Genomic DNA, 18425 nt, shown 5'->3' with positions numbered 1-18425 from the left:
TATGTTCATTTCTGGTTGCCTCATTGTATTAAGAATGTGGAAGCTTTAGAGATGGTGCAGAAGAGATTAAACAGGATTCTGCCTGGTTCAGAGAGCATCCTATAAGGATAAGTTAAGCGAGCCAGGTCTTTTCTGTTTGGAGCAAAGGAGAATGAGAAGTGTATAAGATTATGAGGTATAGATAGATTTTATGGTCAGCACCTTTTTCCTAGGGTGGCAGTGGCTAATATCAGAGGACATTTTTAAAGATGAGTGAAAGAAAGTTTAGGGGAGATGATAGAAATATATTTTTTACACACAGGGACTGATAAGTGCATGGAATACACTGCCTGGCGTCGTGATAGAGGCAGATATGATAGGGACATTTAAGAGGCTCTTAGATAGGTACATGGGTGAAGGGAAAATGGAGAGTAATGGGCTAAATTGAAGGGCAGATAGGCCTTTACTGTGCTGTACAATGCTTTACGCTGTGTGATCTGTGCTCTGCGCTCTATGCTCTATGTTTTGTGCTCTGTGCTCTAGATTCCTGAAGTATCTGATGCACTATCAATTACTCCAAAAGACTGGAAGTAGAGTAAATACTGAAAGGCTTTTATTAACAGTAAATGGACACATGTCCATGCTGAATATCTGTCCTGGACTGAGGGAGGAGCAGTGACACAATCGCCTTTATTCAGGGCTCTGGGGGAGGAGCCACAGGAGCAGTCAGCAGAGGGGTGCGTCCAGACAGGTAACCCGGTTACAACCTATATACATGGTTTACCACAGTATCGTTCCCTGTATCTTTGGTCCTAGTAAATGGGAGATGTTGGAGCTTCCATATTGTGTGTTCATACTCTTATCCGAGCTTGGAAATCTTGTGTACCTTGAGAGATTATCCTGAGGCTCACCAAGACAAATATTAGGTTCCCATTCAGATTTAGATTCAGATCAGATTCACTTATATATCACATGTATATTGAAACATATAGTGAAATGCATTGCATTCGCCATCAACATAACCTAAATATGTGCTGGGGGAAGCCCGCAACTGTTGCCACACACACCGGCTCCAACGTAGCAAGCCCGCTATGTTCAGCAGAACAACACAAGTAACAACAGCAACAACAAGAACTTAATAACAGCAACACAACCCCATTTCTTCCCTCCCACCCCCTCATGCACACAGATAGTCCTCCAATCCCAGTACAGGCCGCCTACAGGTCCTGGGAATTCACAGACATTGGGCCCCTGACGTCCTCAGTGGACTCGTAGACTTGCAAACCCAGGGTGTTGGCCACTGGGCCAACTTATTCATTAGCTTATACAGTGGAAGCATAGTTTTAAGCCCAAGGAAGAGATAAGCACGATGAGCGTGGCTCAAAAACACGTACTTATCTCTTCAGTGGCTCTATTTTCACATTCATTTGGTGAATGCTTCAGCAAAGTTAATATCCTTCCCCAGACATTGCTGACATGTGCTAGTGAGAGATCTCTACAAATGGAAAGGCTCTGTATATACGAGAACAGAAGACACAGGAGCCTCATTATCTTCCTGAATCTGCTAGAGTTATCATAAAATCACAGAAATGCATGACACAGACGCAAGTCATCTACCTTAGCATGCACATGCTTGTTCTTCATTATTTCTGAACCTTGTCTATCTCTATTTGAGCAAAAACAGTCCCAGTTACTGGTTTGACTCCTGTAATTTTCCATGATGTGTCCGGAGAGAATTGGCAGGAGGTACAGATCATTAAACAAAACAGTAATATTAGCCTGCGCTTGTTAGTTGAGAGGAATGTGAGACAATTTCAGGGTGGCACACACAGGACCTGAGAGGCATTGACCAAGTAGTTGCCAAAAGACTATTTTTCTCCAGCTGAGCCTCGGGTTTGCTGGCAAGCTTCCAGACCAAGTGGTTGACAATCTAGGACTTAAGTGAGAAATTTCTTTAGGCAGAAGGATGTAGATGTTTGGAATTCTCCACCTCAGAAGGTTTTGGATTCAACACAGAGATCAATGCAATTTTTGAATTTTGAGGGAATCAAAGGATGGTGGGGATCTGGCAGGGAATATAGCATCGTAGAGGACCAGCTGTAATCTGACTGAAGGGCATATTGGTTCACTGGAACAGATGGCCTGGTCCTGCTCATATTTCTTATGTTCTAAAAAAGAAGAAAGGAGCAATAAACGCAGAAATAACTTGCACTTATAGCTTGTAAAATGCAGAACGTAGACATGGATAGACGGGGGGGGGGGGGGCGCGCAAAGAAGGCATGTTCTGGTCACCAGAATATTGAGTAAAGAAGTTTGGATGTTAGGTTGCAACTGTACAAAATGTTGGTGAAGTTACACCTGAAGTTTTGTTTACCTTGTTTTGGAAAATCATTATTAAGCTGGAAAGAATGCGAAGAAAATTTATGAGATTATTGCCGAAACTTAAGAGTCTGACTTATAGGAAAAGGTTGGGCAGGCTGGAACTGTATTCTTTAATGCATAAGAGACTGAAGGGTGATATGATAGAAATGTACAAGATCATAGAGGATCAGGGGGATGCACATTCTTTTCGCTCAGGAATGGGTATCCAAAACTGGAAGGGATTGAGTTAGGCAAGAGGGGAAAAGATTTAAAAGGGACCTGAGGGGCAACTTCTTTACAGGGATGGTAGAAATATAAGGAATGAACTGTTGGAGGAAATGTTGAGGCAGGTATAATAAGAATGTTTAAAAGCCATGTAGACAGGTATATGAGCAGGAAAGAGGGGGATATGGACCAAACACAGGCAAATGGGACTGGTTTAGATGGATATGTTGGTTGGCATGGACCATTTGGGCCAATGGGCCTGTTTCTATGTTATATTGTATACCGTTTGCTCATGAGCTTTCTGTGAGCAAAAGATTTCACTGTATACAGCAATAAATTAATCTGAATCTGAGTATGGTGGCTAGGTTACAGGACAAGCTCGTTGACTTACAGCCTAAATATGTAAGCAATTATATCACTGGGGTGGGAGGGAGAATGGGCAGGACTAGCTTGTATCAGAAATAAAGCTGTGTTTTCTCATAATACTCTGTCAAATTTACTAACATTTCGTTTCAGGTGAAGAAACCTGTCATCTGACCTATATGTGAGTAGGACACAAATATGATGGATATAATGGATGGAGAAATTAAAACCTTGACACCCACACGTGTGATAGTGTTGAGCTGCTGGCTACGAAGTTCTGAACTCGAAGATCATAATCCTTTAAAACTTCCTGCAATTTATTTTGCTCCTGTGCAGTGGCTGCTCCCCCCATACCAGATGATGATGCAGCCAGTTAGAATGCTCACCACAGTACAGCCGTAGAAATTTGCGAGTGTCATTGGTGACATACCAAATCTCCTCAAACTCCTAATGAAATATAGCTGCTTCTTTGGAACTGCATAGATATGTTGAGCCCTAGATAGATTTTCAACAACTTGAAATTGCTCACTCTTTCCACTTCTGAACCCTTGGCAAAGACTGGTGTGTGTTCCCTTGTCTTATCCTTTCTGAAGTCCACAATCAATTCTTTGGTCTTACTGATGTCGAGTGCAAGGTTGTTACTGTGTAACCCCCTCACTAAGTGGGGATTACACTGTAGCCATCTACAATTCAAAGACTAGATCGCTTTAACATAATCCCATTATATTGGTCATACCTTTCTTCTACCTCATTTCTACACATAAAGCCTCACTGAATGAGCTCTCCAGTCTGTCCTGACTGAGTACTGCCATGACGTTTTCCTGGTCTAGTAACGTCTAGATGGCATTAGAATGGAGTCTAGTTCACCCCACCTTTTGGTCATTCTTCATGCTGTTCCTTCACCATTCCTAACAAGCCTGACTGCTTCTCTTACATTTATGCTATTTTTCTGCCACTTGGGTGACTTGCACACATATACCTCTTAATAGCTTTTCTCCCAGACAGTCTTAGAAACATAGAAATATAGAAAACCTATAGCACAATACCGGCCCTTTGACCCAAAAAGTTGTGCCGAACATGCCCCTACCTTAGAAATTACTAGGGTTACCCATAGCCCTCTATTTTTCTAAGCTCCATGTACCTATCCAAAATTCTCTTAAAAGACCCTATCGTATCCACCTCCACCACTGTTGCCGGCAGCCCATTCCACACACTCACCCTGACATCTCCTCTGTGCCTACTCCTAAGCACCTTAAACCTGTGTCCTCTTGTGGCAGCCATTTCAGCACTGGGAAAAAGCCTCTGACTATCCACACGATCAATGCCTGTACCCTTTTTTTTTCTTTGTACACCATGGTTCCTGTACCCTTCCATAACTTCCCTGTCTCATTGGAACGTACCTGTGCAGAACTCCACATAAATATCCCCTGAACATTTTCCTCATTTCTTCCGTACCTTTCCCTGAGAACATCTGTTCCCAATTTAAGCTTCCAAGTTCCTGACTGATAGCCTCATAATTCCCTTACTCTAATTAAACGCTTTTCTAACTTGTCTGTTCCTATTTCTCTCCAATGCTATTGTAAAGGAGATAGAATTATGATCACTATCTCCAAAATGCTCTCCCACTGAGAGATCTGACACCTGACCAGGTTCATTTCCCAATACCAGATCAAGTACAGCCTCTCCTCTTGTAGGCTTAGAGCATCTTAAAGCATCTGGTGAAAGATATTAACAACTAATGCTGTGAAGCTGACTCTCAGAGGGCACAAACCTTTCAACTATTAACAGATCAGTTATTTGATGTGCTAAGTGATAGTATCTATCCGGTTAGGAAGCATAGCGTCATAAAACACAACAGCGCAGAAATGTACCCTTTGACCCACCTGGTCCATTCCAAACCATTAATGAGCTTAGTCCCATCGTCCTGCACCTGGACCGTAGCCCTCCATACTCTTCCCATTCATGAATCTATCCAAATTTCTCTTAAATATTGAAATCAAACTCATGTCCCCCATTTCCACACTCTTGCTACACTCTGAGTGAAAAAGATCCACCTCATGTTCCCCTTAATTGTTTCACTTTTCACCCTTAACCCATGACACCTAGCTGTGGTCTCATCCAACCTTAGTGGAAAAAAGCTTGCCTGCATTTACCCATCACACTTGTAACAATTTCCTATACCGCTATCAAATATCCCGTCAATCTCCTACATTCTAGGAAATAAGTCCGAAGACATTCAACTTTTCCCTATAACTCAGGTCCTCAAGTCTAGGCAACAATCTTTTAAATTTTCTTTGTATTCTTTCAATATTATTGCTATCTTTTATTTGTGACCAAAGCTCCAAATTAGGCCTCACTAACGTCTTAGACAATTTCAACATAACATTCCATCTGCTGTACTCGATACATTGGCTTATATGTGGAAAATTAAAACCACCTACTATTGCAACCTAGTTTGCAATCTCTCTATAAATTTGCTCCTCTAAATCCCGCAAACAAATAAGTAGTCTATAATATAATCCCATTAATGTGGTTATACCTTTCTTATTCCTCAGTTCTACTCATAAAGCCTCACTAGAAGAGCTCTCCAGCCTGTCCTGACCCAGCACTGCCGTGAAATTTTCCCAGACCAGCAATGCCAACTCACTCCTTTAATCCCTCCTGCTCTATCACATCTAGAACAATGGAACCCCAGATCACTGAGCTGCCATTCTTGCCCCTCCTGCAACCAAATATCATTACAGTAATGGCTAGTAAAGGCATCCGTTAGTCTTGTGAGACCATGGATCTGTGCCTGGAAAATCTTCACTCTCTAGGGCGCAGGCCTAGGCAAGGTTATATGGAAGACCAGCAGTTGCCCATGCTGCAAGTCTCCCCTCTCCACGACACCAGTGTTGTCCAAGGGAAGGGCATTAGGACCCATACAGCTTGGCACCAGTGTCATCGCAGAGCAATGTGTGGTTAAGTGCCTTGCTCAAGGACACAATGCATTGCCTTGGCTGGGGCTGGGGCTCGAACTCATGACCTTCAGATAGCTAGTCCAAAGCCTTAACCACTTGGCCATGTACCCACACCATTAATGGCTACACTGCCGTTATTGTACATGCTGAACCATGTCCTAAGCTCATCCCCCTTTCCTCCGATACTCGTTGGATTGAAAAATGCATTAGTCCCACTATGCTCAACCTTTTGATTTCTGACTTTATATGTTGGCTTAACATTATCTTTCCCCACAACCACTTCACTATCTGCTCTGGCTCTCTGGTCCTCCCCCCCACTTCAAGTTTAGTTTAAACTCCTCCCCACCCCGTGCAGCACTAGGAAAACTTCCCGCTACGATATTTGTTCCCCTCTTGTTCAGGTGCAGACCGTTCCTTCGGTACAGTCCCACCTTCTCTAGAAGCGAGCCCAATGATCCAAAAATCTGAGGCTCCTCCTCCTGAATCAACTCCTTAGCCACGTATTAAACTGTATGATCTTCCTTTTTTACTGGTTTCACCAGCATGCGGAGTGTGTTCGCATGTGGCCAAGTGGTTAAGGCGTCAGTCTAGTCATCTGAAGGTCGCTAGTTTGAGCCTCAGCTGATGGCGGCGTATTGTGTCCTTGAGCAAGGCACTTAAGCACACATTGCTCTGCGACGACACCGGTGCCAAGCTATATCAGCCCTAGTGCCCTTCCCTTGGACAACATCGGTGGCGTGGAGAGGGGAGACTTAGCAGCATGGGCAACTGCCGGTCTTCCATACAACCTTGCCCAGGCCTGCGCCCTGGAACCTTCCAAGGCGCAAATCCATGGTCTCACGAGACTAACGGATGCCTATATTAGCACGTGGCACAGGTAGCAATCCTGCGATAATAACCCTGGATGTCCTGCTCTTTAACTTAGCACTTAACTCCCTGAACTTACTTTGCAGGATCTTGTTACCTTTCCCACTCATGTCATTGGAACCTATATGAACCATAACCTCTGGCTGTTCACCCATCCACTTAAGACTCCATCAGAGCTGTCCCTAACCCTGACACCTGAGAGGTAACATGATATCTGGGAATCTTTTTCTCATTCACAAAACTTCCTTCCTGTTCCCCTAACCAACAAATTCCCTATTGTTTCTTCTTCTCCACCGCCCCCCCGACCCACAGATCCAGATTTGCTGTCAGAGACCTGACCACTGTGGCTTTTCTCTGCTAGGTCATCCCTCCCAACAGTATCCAAAGCCACAATCCTGTTGTTGAGAGGAACAGCCTCAGGGATACTCTTCACTGTCTTCTGATCTACATCCACCCCCCCTGACAGTCACCCAGTTACTTGTGTCCTGCACCTTGTGTGTCACTGTTTCCCTGTACATCCTACTTATCACACGCTCAGCCTCCTGAATGATCCGGAGTTCATTCAGTTTCAGTTCCTGCTCCAACTCCTTGACACGATCTGTTAGAAGCTGCAGGTGGATGCACTTCTTGGAGGTGTAGTTACCAGGGATATTCGATGTCTCCCTGTTCCCGCATCCCGCATGAGGAGATTTCCACTATCCTGCCTGACATTTCACTGCTCTAAATGTGCAATAAGATAGAAAGAAAGAATAAATAACCAAAAAAATCTGCCTACAGCATATACCTCTCTTCGCCAAAGCCTTGATGAAGCAAAGCCTCAACTCCCCATTCTAACACTGACCCACACATACAATGTCCGTTCTCATACTGCCCATTTTGCTTATACCTAACTTCTTTTTATTGGATCTTGCCAAGTGCCTAATATTATGCAATACAATGTCTCCTCAGGAATTGTGGCATGCAAAAGCAATGCCCTGGTTCTCATCCTTACTGTTATGCTGTAGGTATTTCATTTAGCAGTTCTGTAAGAGCAGTCTGTTCTGCTTTCAGCCTGTTTGGGTTATTGTTGAAGATAAGGGATGGTGAGGTACTTGTACCATCCAAGTGGGATGGTGGAACTGAGGGGTGGATTTTCTGGTGAGGGAAGCTAAAGTTGGGCTTGGGGCTCTTGTTGGGTGGGAGATGGAGAGAGAGGATGCTGGGGTGAACCAGTTGTAGGGTACGACCTGGTGGGAGGCCCGTTTGCTTGAGATGGATTGCGGGTGACATTCCGAAGGTGGTGTGTGCTTTCGTGCAGACCAAAGGCCCAGCACATGAGTGACAGAGAAGTTCGAGATGAGCTCCAACTTGGCTAATTAAAATGGGCCCTTTTCTTTTTGTTTTTCTTTACTAACCCTTTAGTTACGTTAAGTTTCATAAATATAATTCCTTCAATCGTATGCAGTGTACTACCTGTCGTTTTGTGGCACTAATTTGTAACAGGGTAGCAAATTACACAGAATCCACACGATCCGGGGTTTGGGGTGGGAGAACGCCTCAATCTCTTGAGTTTGTCAGGGCCAGAGACCGTCTTCCCTTGACTTACGTTGCCAAGGAAACCAGGGGTTTTCACAAAATTTTCCGACGACCCCACTCACTTCCTTTAAACTCTCTTTTTCTATGCAAACCAATGTCTCCTCTGGAACTGTGAGGCACAAAATGTGCCAGCTCACCTGTATACTTCTTATAAACACTCTCTCCCTCTATGCATTCCAGTGTCTCCTCGGGAACTGTGCTGACTGCCCTTGCTTGCTTCTTTTAAACTCTTATCCCTCTAAGCAATTCAATATCTCCTAGCAGTCTGTGATCTATAGACAGTGCTGGTTGCGTGCAATGCTGTCCTTTTAACTTTGGTCTGATTACCGTTTGCCATTTACATTAAGAAGTGAAGACTGGCTCCCGTTTATGACAAGAAACTGAACAGAGAATACTGGTTGGAAGTTTAACTGACTCAAAAACATCTTTTTGATCACTACAAGTGTCAGCTTGTTAGAAAGCTGAGCTTGGCAAAAAAAGAAGGCCCCATGGCCTTGGAAGGTGAGTATCCATCACATGTTTTGTAATCTTACAAGGATTTTACTGAACTTTGACTCCAAGTATTTAAAGCTTCATTCATTTTCTGCTTATTTAGATTTTCGGAAGATCTTTGACAAGGTGCCACACATGAGTCTGCTTAACAAGGTAAGAGCCTGTGGTATTACAGGAAACATACTAGCATGGATAGAATGCAAACAACAGGAATTCTGCAGATGCTGGAAATTCAAGCAACACACATCAAAGTTGCTGGTGAACGCAGCAGGCCAGGCAGCATCTCTAGGAAGAGGTACAGTCGACATTTCAGGCCGAGACCCTTTGTCAGGACTAACTGAAGGAAGAGTGAGTAAGGGATTTGAAAGTGGGAGGGGGAGGGGGAGATCCAAAATGATAGGAGAAGACAGGAGGGGGAGGGATGGAGCCAAGAGCTGGACAGGTGATTGGCAAAGGGGATACGAGAGGATCATCGGACAGGAGGTCCGGGAAGAAAGACAAGGTGGGGGGGGAACCCAGAGGATGGGCAAGGGGTATATTCAGAGGGACAGAGGGAGAAAAAGGAGAGTGAGAGAAAGAATGTGTGTACAAAAATAAATAACAGATGGGGTACGAGGGGGAGGTGGGGCATTAGCGGAAGTTAAGCATGGATAGAATATTGGCTGACTGGCAGGAGCCAAAGAGTGGGCGTAAATAGAGTCTTTTTTGGTCAGCTGCCAGTGACTAACGGTGTGCCACATGGGATTGGGATGGTGTTGCGATTGATTTTTTCATGTTACAAGTCAGTGATTTAGATGAAGGAATTGATGGCTTTGTGGCAAAGTTTGTGGACATACGAAGATACGCGGAAGGGTAGGTAGTGTTGAGGATGCAGTGTGTTTGCAGAAGGACAGACTGAGGGAATGGGCAAAGAAGTTGCAGATGGAATACGGTGTAGGGATGTGTAAGGTCATGCACTTTGGCAGAAGGGATAAAGGCGTGAACTATTTTCTAAAAGCGGACAAAATTCAAAAATCAGAGGGACTTGGGAGACCTCATGTAGGATTCCCTAAAGGTTAACTTGCAGGTTAAGTTGGTGGTAAGGAAAGCAAATGCAGTGTTAGCACGCCTTTTGAGAGAACTAGAATGTAAAAGCAACAATGTAATGCTGAGGCTTTTAAAAGCATTGGACAGACTGCACAGAGTGTTGTGAGCAATCTTTGGCCCCTTATCTAAGAAAAGATGTGCTGGCATTGGAGAAAGCCCAGAGAAGGTTCAGGAGAATGATCCCAGGAATGAAGGGGTTAACATATGAGGAGTGTTTGATAGCTCTGGTCCTAAACTTACTGGAGTTTAGCAGAATGAGGGGGGATCTCATTATAACCTATCAAATATTGAAAGGTCTGAATAAAGTGGATGTGGAGAGGATGTTTCGTGGAGAGAGTGAGCCTATGACCAGAGAGCACAGTCTCAGACATATATTTAGAATAGAAATGAGGAAAAATTTCTTTAGCCAGCAGATGATGAATCTGAAAAATTCATAGCCACGATCAACTGTATTTAATGCTGAGGGTGATAGGTTCTTGGTTAATCAGAGCATCAAAGATTATGGGGAGAGGCCAAGAGAACGGGGTTGAGAGGGATAATAAATCAGCCATGATGGAATGGTAGAGCAGACTTGATGACCTAAATGGTCTAATTCTGCTCCTATGTCTTATGGTCTTATGGTCTATCTATGAAGCAACCCTTTGCATATCTCACCTTGAACAGCGTGATGTGATTGCTCAACATAGCACGACTGATTCACATAATGTTTAGTTGTGCAATTTTTTGAAATATTTAACAAGTCACCATGTCAATGAAAAGGAATTTGATTTCTCTTTGGCCAACCACTATGTCTAAAAATATCCCATGAAAAGCACAGGTCATTGCCGCCAAAGCATTAGATGTGCTTGGCAAAGAATGAAATGTTATTTGAGAAGTGGAATACTACACTCTGTGCAAGCGATAGATAAACATTTGTAAAAACTGACAGTAGGAACAATGCACTATTCATACATGATAATGCTCTTTTTTTAACCCTTAAAGTTTGAATTATCTGTTGTTTGAAAGTAAGACCAATAGTACGAATTAAATGGAAAACTCCAGACAGCTACTGTCTATGTTACAGTGATAATGGCCACAAGTCTCAAAGCAGAGTTAAGCCCTGTAAAAGATAACTATCAGTTATGAGAATGTCCTAATCAGGGGCAGTCCAATCAGTTGTATGTTATTGTACACCTTTGATCAGTATTTTTGACTTGACCTGACTTGAGTTGGTGTGCAGTCTCATATGATATGTCTGACCTGGTCCAGACCAGGTGATTTTAGATTATAGGAACCGACAGGATGGAACTTGAACTCATATGCAAACTTAATGTGAAGTGATCTATCGGAAGAGTTGCCTTCTGTATCACTAGTGCAAGTATATGTTATAGATTGCTGCTTTAGTCTGAGTGCAAATACTGACTGTGCAGGTTTTAAAGGGACATCCACAATGGAAAAGCAAGTGACAGAGCTGAGGTATGTCTCTACCAAAGGAGGTGTAAGGCGCACCTTCCCTCTGCTAGCCTGTAGTCACCCTTGGGCAAGGTGTAGCGCATGTTTAGGCCCCCCCCCCACGATTAGGGTCACATGAAGCCATGGGAGCAGGTGGTGGACGGTCATATGAGCAGCTGGCACATATTTCAAGTCCTGGTTATGCAACGACGGACGCCAAGCAGATAATCTCTAAAGAGTATTAACAATGGTTAAGGTCCCCTGTCTTATAAAGACACTGCCCAGAAGAAGGCAATGGTAAACCACTTCTGTAGAAAAATTTGTCAAGAACTATTATGGTCATGGGAAGACCACGATCACCCAGTCATAGGACATGGCACATAATGAGCGATACTGGAAGAATACCTTCAAGAAGACCACAACTGTATTGTGGTTTGGAACTTGTGTGCCTCAATGACCCGGAGAGCTATATTGGCTGGAGTCAGGGCTTTATGTTTTGGCTCTTGGTCGGGTCACCCATGTCAAATAGGTTAGGGGGGAGAGGATAGACTAGGAGTGGTTCATTGTCCTCCAGGTTTGGGGGTTCAGCTCAGGGCTAACCACCCTGACTGGAAAAACAAAACTGTTGGGAAACAGCAATGAATAATCCTTCCACATCTGAGTGCGATGGTGTAGGAGTCTCCACCCAGGATTTGCATGACTGTCAGAAGTGAAAACCAAGAGGAAGCTACTGACGTGATGAAGGAAGCTCTGAACACCACCAAAGATGGAGGACCTTCATTGCTGCCCTAAACACCAGCAGTGTAATGGGTAGTAAGTATACTACAAGAATAGTGTATCAAGAGTCATAGAATCATAGAATTATAGGACACTACAGCACAGAATATGCTCTTTGACCTATTTAGTCTGTGTTGAATTATTATTCTGCCTAGTCCCATCAGTCTGCTCCTGGTCCATAGCTCTCCATACTCACCCTTCCATGCACCTATCCAAATTTATCTAAATGTTTTGAAATCATACCCATATCCACCACTCCTTCTGGCAGTTCATCCAACACTCTCACAATCCTCTGAGTGAAGAAATTCCCCCTGATGTTCCCCTTAAACGTTTCACCTTTCAACCTTATACCATGACTTCCAGTTCTAGTCCTCAACCAACCTCAGTGGAAGAAGCCTGCTTGTATTTACCCTCTCTATACCCTCATAGTTTGTATGTGTTCCAGAACTTTCCTTTGATTAACTACATTAGAAGGAAAGTCAGATTCAACCTGTTAGGATACTCCAACTCCTTATGGTATATCTTTCACTTCGAACTTCGAAGAGCTGTGCTTAAATGCTCGTAGAACTTAAATTTGAGGAATAGAAACTTGCAACTATTGTTGCACATCCTGCAAAGTCAGTAACCGGATAGGTCTCAACATGCTGAGGTTTGTAAAAGAGCAATTGGAAAGGAATTAGAGCATTTCTGAGGTTTTGTACTGTGAGCCAAATCACACCTACACTGGCCACGTCTATTGCACTGGACCATTTTGGATAGTTTGCAAGTATTCGTGTAGATGGTATTTGGATCATTTAAGAGATGTTGCCTAATAATCAAACCAAGATTCCATCTTCCTCCTCCGGTGACTGTAAAAAAAATCCAGCAATACTAATTTAAGGAAGAGGAGGGGAGTCGTACAGTATCTGGTGCCCTAGTAGCTTATACCAGTTGTTTGGCCATGTTTCCCTTGTTGTTATGGAACCTCCATGTTCAATGGAGACCCAGGAGATTCTGCAGATACTGAAACCTGGAGCTCTCTACTACACATTACATCACTGGCGTTTACAGCAGCAATGAAGGTCCTTCATCTCTGGCAGCATTCAGGGCTTCCTTCATCATATCAGTAGCTCAGTTTATACTGTTGCCAGTCATGCAAGTCCCAGGTGGACCCTCAGGAATACGAGCATATGCACATGTAGAAGGAACCTTCATTGCTGTTTCTGTAACAATTTAGTTTTCCCTAGTCAGGGTTGTTAGCCCTGAGCTGAACCCCCAAACCCGCAGGATCGGTGGACTCTTAGTTTGGCCTCATACCCTTTAACCTGTTCGGCATGGGTGACCCTGCCAAGAGCCAAAGCATAAAGCCCTGACTCCAGCCAACGTAGCACTCCAGGTCACTGAGGCTTGCAAGTCTCTAATCCCAGCGACAAGGTTGTGGTCCTCTTGGAGGTGGCACACAAAATGCTGGAAGAACTCAGTGGGTCAGGCGACATCTATGGAGGAAAATGGATAGTTGATCTTTTGGGTTGGGAACCATCATCTGAGTTGAGATGAAGGGTCATAACCGAAAACATCAACTACCCTCTTCACTTCACAGATGCTGCCTGACTGGCTGAGTTCCTCCAGCAGCTTGTTTTATTTTTGCTCTATGTACAAATGGGTTGTCATGTTACCACAACGACCGCAATTTAATGGGCTAAAAAGCAGTGTGAATCTATGAAGGGCCCTACTGAGGTGCAAGCCTTTTCCTTTAGCTTTTATTGGAAGCAGAGTTATGGACTACCCCTCTTCCCCACAAAGCCTCTTTCACAAAGAAACCAGAGGCCAGGGACAGATCAGTCGTGCCATTTGCCTGATCCAAACCTTTGTGCTCATTTGCCTGAATTTGACTCATATCCCTCTGAACCTTTTCCATCCAAAGTTCAAAAGTTCGAAGTAAATTTATTATCAGAGTACAGATATGTCACCATATACAACACAGAGTTTAGTCATAGTCATAGTCATAGTCATAGTCATACTTTATTGATCCTGGGGGAAATTGGTTTTCTTTACAGTTGCACCATAAATAATAAATAGTAATAAAATCATAAATAGTTAAATAGTAATATGTAAATTATGCAGGAAATAAGTCCAGGACCAGCCTATTGGCTCAGGGTGTCTGACCCTCCAAGGGAGGAGTTGTAAAGTTTGATGGCCACAGGCAGGAATGACTTCCTATGACGCTCAGTGTTGCATCTCGGTGGAATGAGTCTCTGGCTGAAAGTACTCCTGTGCCCAACCAGTACATTGTGTAGTGGATGGGAGACATTGTCCAAGATGGCATGCAACTTGGACAGCATCCTCTTTTCAGACACCACCGTCAGAGAGTCCAGTTCCATCCCCACAACATCACTGGCCTTACAAATGAGTTTGTTGATTCTGTTGGTGTCTGCTACCCTCAGCCTGCTGCCCCAGCACACAACAGCCTGACCATAGGCCGAAGCAGCTCCAGAACAAGTCTCTCCAGGGTCTTCCTGATGTGGGAGGTCAATGCCACCGGTCTGTAGTCATTGAGGCCGCTGGGGCGCGGTGTCTTCGGCACAGGGACGAGGCAGGACGTCTTCTACAGCACAGGAACCCTCCGGAGCCTCAGGTTCAGGTTGAATACATGGTGAAGTACTCCATATAGCTGAGGGGCACAGGCTTTGAGCACCCTGGTACTGACACCATCCGGTCCTGCAGCCCTGCTTGGGTTGAGACGTTTCAGCTGTCTTCTCACCTGTTCAGCTGTGAAGCCCGCTGTGGTGGTTTCATGTGGGAAAGGGGTATAGTCATGAGAGCAGGGTGGGGGACTGTGAGGAGGGGTAGGAGGGGAGAGTGGAATATGTGTTGGTTGGGGGCCGACAACACATGGCTCATGTGGGGGATGGGCAGGGATCACAATGTCAAATCTGTTAAAGAACAGGTTAAGTTCATTTTCTTGTGGACATACTCAATAAATCTGTAATAGAATAATAACCACAACAGAATTAATTGAAAACCCCTTGGGCATTCAATCAGTGTGCAAAAGACAACAAGCTGTGCAAATAGAGAAAAAGGGCAAGTAAGTAAGTAAGTAAGTAAGTAAATAAATAAATAAATAAATAAGCAAGCAAGCAAGCAATAAATATTGAGAACATGAGCTGAAGAGTCCTTCCAAGTGAGTCCATAGGCTCTGGAAACATTTGGGGGGTAAGTGAAGTTGAGTAAAGTTGGTTTGACAGCCTGATTGTTGAAGGGTAATAACTGCTCCTGAACCTGGTGGTGTGGGTCCTGAGGCTCCTGTACCTCCTTCCTGATGGAAGCAGAGAGAAAGTCCTGGGTGATGGGGGTCTGGGATATTGGATGCTGCTTTCCTGTGACAACACTTTGTGTAGATGTGCTCGATGCTGGAGAGGGCTTTACCCGTGATGGACTGGGCCGTATCCACTATTTTGTGTAGGATTTTCCGTTCAAGGGCATCGGTGTTTCCGTACCAGACTGTGATGCAGCCAGTGAATATGCTCTCCAGTACTCATTTATAGAAGTTTGTCTAAGTGTTAGATGTCATGCTGAATCTTCACAAACTCCGAAGGAAGTAGAGGCAATGCCGTGTTTTCTTCATAATTACATTTAAGGGCTGGGCCTAGGATGGTTCTCTGAAATAATAACACCATGGAGTTTAAAGCTGCTGATCAATGTGCCTGTCCAAAGATATTTTAGGTGCTGTTAAGGTACCTGCCTCAACAACTTCCTCTAGCAGGTCATTCTGAACACAGGCCAACCTCTGGGTGAAAAAGTTCCCTCTCGGGCACCTATTAAATCTCTCCCCCTGCTGCTTAAACTTTTAAAGTTCTTGAATCTCCAAACTGGGGGAAAAGAAATTCTGCCCCTCATGATTTGATGTGCCTCTATAAGATCATTCCTTGATGCCTAACACTCCAGTGAAAGAAGACCCAACCTGCTCAATTTCCAGAAGCAAATTCCTTGAGTTCCAGCAACATCATTGTAAATCTTCTCTGCACTCCTTCTGGCTTAATGACATCTTTATGATAAAAGGGATGACTAGAACTGAACATTGTATTCCAAATATGGTGTCACCAATATCTTGTACAACTCCAATGTGACATCCCAATTTCCATACTCAATGAGTTCCACTTAATGAGTTCCAGTTAATGAGTTTTAATGAGTTCCATTTAATGAGGAAAGGCATTGATATGGAAGTTAGGATGTTATGTGCCAAAAGCCTTCCTCACCACCCTGGGAACCGTGTGGAGTTAAACAGAAAAGAAACTTTGTAATCATGCAAGCTAAAACAGAACACGTTTATCCCACCACACAGCTCTTAATTTCCCAATGGGCTGAGTTGTTCGGTGATGATTAGGTTCCTCTAAGTGTGATGAAGGATTGTGCCTCCACCACCCTTTTATATTGTGAGTTCTCGAACACCCACCATAAGACCATAAGACAAAGGAGCAAAATTAGGTCATTTGGCTTATCGATTCTGCTCCACCATTTCATCCTGGCTGATTTATTATCCTTCTCATTCCTTCTCCCCGCAAACATTCTTGCTGTGACTAATCATGAACCTTGCAACTTCCGTCTTAAATATACCCAATGACCTGTCCTCCACAGCCGCCTGTGGCAATGAATTCCACAGATTCACCAATCTCTAGCTAAAGAAATTGCTTCTCATCTCTGTTCTAAATGGTTATCCCTTTATTCTGAGGCAGTGCTCTCTGGTCCTAGATTCAGCCACTGTAAGAAACATCTTCTCCACATCCGCTCTACCTAGGTCGATAGTTTCAATGAGATCCCCTCTCATTCTTCTAAATTCCAGTGAGTACAGGCCCAGAGCCATCAAACGCTCCTCATACGATAACACTTTCTTTCCAGGAATTATTCTCATGAAACTCCTCCAATGTCAGGACAGCCTTCCTTAGATAAGGGGTCCAAAACTGCTCACAATACTTCAGGTGGGGTCTCACCAATGCCTTATAAAGGCATTCCACTGTTGCTTTTATACCCTAGTCCTCAGGACTCTCTAAACCTAACAACACACACAAAATGCTGGAGGAACTCAGCAGCCCAGGCAGTATCTATGGAAAAAAGTACAGATAACATTTCAGGATGTGATCCTTCATCAGAACTGGAAAAAAAAAATGAGGTGTCAGACTAAGAAAGTGGGAGGGAGGGGGGAAGAACCACAAGGTGATAGGTGAAACGGGGGGGGGGGTGAAGTAAAGAGCTGGGAAATTGATTAGTGAAATAACAGGGCTGGAGAAGGGGGAATCTGATAGGAGAGTTTGGAAGGCCATGGAAGAAAGAAAAGGGGGAGGATAACCAGAGGGAGGCGATGTGTAGGTAAAAATATAAGGTGAGAGAGGGAAATGGGAATGTGGTATGGTGAAAGAGATAGGTGGGGCATCGCTGGAAATTTGAGAAATCGATGTTCATCCTCTCAGGTTGGAGGCTGCCCAGATGGAATATAAGGTGTTGTTCCTCCAACCTGAGTGTGGCCTCATTGCGACAGTAGAGGAGGCCATAGAGTGACATGATGGAATGGGAAATGGGAAGTGGAATTAAAATGGGTGGCCACCTGGAGATCCTGCTTTTTCTGGTGGATAGAGCATAGGTGCTCGGTGAAGCGGTCTCGCAATCTACGTCGGGTCTCACCGATATACAGGAGGCCACACCGGAAGCACCGGATACAGTAATTGATCCCAACAGACTCACAGGTGAAGGGTAACCTCACCTGGAAGGACTGGGACTCTGAGTGGTAGTGAGGGAGGAGGTATGGGGCAAGTGTAACACTTGATCCACATGCAAGGTTAAGTGCCAGGAGATCAGTGGGGAGGGACAAATGGACGAGGGAGTCATGTAGGGAGCTCTCATCCTGTTAGCTAATACATCTGTGTCCCCAGAGAGAAAAAAAAATATTGGGAATGGACCTGACTCTGTCCTCTGGATACCAACCTTCATCATTTCAAAACTTCAATGACATCACGTCCACCTGTCAACTGAACAACAGCAGCTGCGAGCACCACACCCCCAGCAAGAATTGCAAAATGGTAGTGATCACTCATTTCAGATTGGCCTGCACTCAATAGAGTTTAGAAGAATGAAATGTGATCTTTCTGAGAATTAAAAGCCTAAATCACTTAATCCTTCTGTGACACCTATCATATTCTGTGGTGCACCTAGTGAGAATAGCTGGGAGGCATGGATCTCAAGAGCAGGCTTCTTGCTCATAAAATACAGAGTTCAGACTACAGCACAGGAACAGGCACTTCAGCACATAGAACTCTCCAACTCAGGAACCGACCCTTC

General features: G+C 44.2%; 1 long non-coding RNA gene across 2 annotated transcripts in view; it reads left to right on the top strand.

Annotated features, from left to right (window-relative positions):
• The window catches only part of LOC134347833 (uncharacterized), a 134778-nt gene that overhangs the window by 52137 nt on the left and 64216 nt on the right, over positions 1 to 18425 (top strand). For both annotated transcript variants that reach the window (XR_010018279.1, XR_010018280.1), the window contains exons 2-3: positions 8678 to 8831; positions 8926 to 8975. This is a non-coding gene — a long non-coding RNA (uncharacterized LOC134347833). The remainder of the gene's footprint in view (positions 1 to 8677; positions 8832 to 8925; positions 8976 to 18425) is intronic.

The sequence above is a fragment of the Mobula hypostoma genome, chromosome 6 (assembly GCF_963921235.1).
Source record: "Mobula hypostoma chromosome 6, sMobHyp1.1, whole genome shotgun sequence".
NCBI lineage: Eukaryota > Metazoa > Chordata > Chondrichthyes > Myliobatiformes > Myliobatidae > Mobula > Mobula hypostoma.
This window is presented reverse-complemented; position numbering and strand designations above follow the sequence as displayed.